Consider the following 964-nt stretch of genomic DNA (forward strand, 5'->3'; position numbering starts at 1 on the left):
CAGCCCCATCGCCCCCGCCTTCCTGTCGGCTCGGTGTTACCGCTCATCGCCCCCCTGAGCTCCACCACCCCAGAGCCCTACGACCCCTGTCGCCACCTCCACCCTGCCGCTGTGAAACACCGACATTGGTGCTTTCGTTCAGAGTTCCACTGTGTTGTCGACAGAAGGTTTGCTGGCTCGATCGATCATCTACAATGATGTTGTTTTGGGGGAGACTTTCCTCCCCGGCCATATTTTCATATTCGATGGCTTCGTTCTGCATGCCAACTCAATTGGCCACCTCGAACAGATTGACACCTATAGCTTGGTCATCAGATCAGTTTCAGGAACCTAAATTATGTGGCTGATATCCGAGGAGACTTGATTTTCGAAGGGTTTGCGGCCCTAACCACTTTTCTAGCCTTAGATCCAGAGCAAACCACCAGGTCCGAAGATGGGAGTTTGGAGCCCACCGGACTCTCTGCTGCGAACCGCACTACTAAGGATCCGGAGGCGATTGTGCCCACGGCAAATTCGGGATTAGACCGGGTTCCCCCTACCATTGAAATGCTGGACTCGCCCTTGGATTCCGGATCCCAAACTCTCGAAGTCCGCGCCAAGCAAGCATGGCTAGGAGGCCTTCGCCCTGGTCGGCCCCGCGAACTCTCGTTTCCCTGTACAAACCTTGCTATTAAATGAGGCTCTGGACTTAATGCAATCCCTCGCCATTACAAAGGAGTCACTTCTAAACTATGCCCAGCCTGGACTAATACGTCTCCAACATATCTATAATTTTTTATTGTTCCATGCTATTATATTATCAACCTTGGATGTTTTATATGCTATTTTATATGATTTTTGGGACTAACCTATTAACCTAGAGCCCAGTGCCAGTTTCTGTTTTTCCTTGTTTTTGAGTTTTACAGAAAAGGAATACCAAACAGAGTCCAATTGACATGCCACTTTTTGACGATTTTTTTATGGA

The sequence above is a fragment of the Triticum dicoccoides genome, chromosome 2A (assembly GCF_002162155.2).
Source record: "Triticum dicoccoides isolate Atlit2015 ecotype Zavitan chromosome 2A, WEW_v2.0, whole genome shotgun sequence".
Classification (NCBI taxonomy): domain Eukaryota; kingdom Viridiplantae; phylum Streptophyta; class Magnoliopsida; order Poales; family Poaceae; genus Triticum; species Triticum dicoccoides.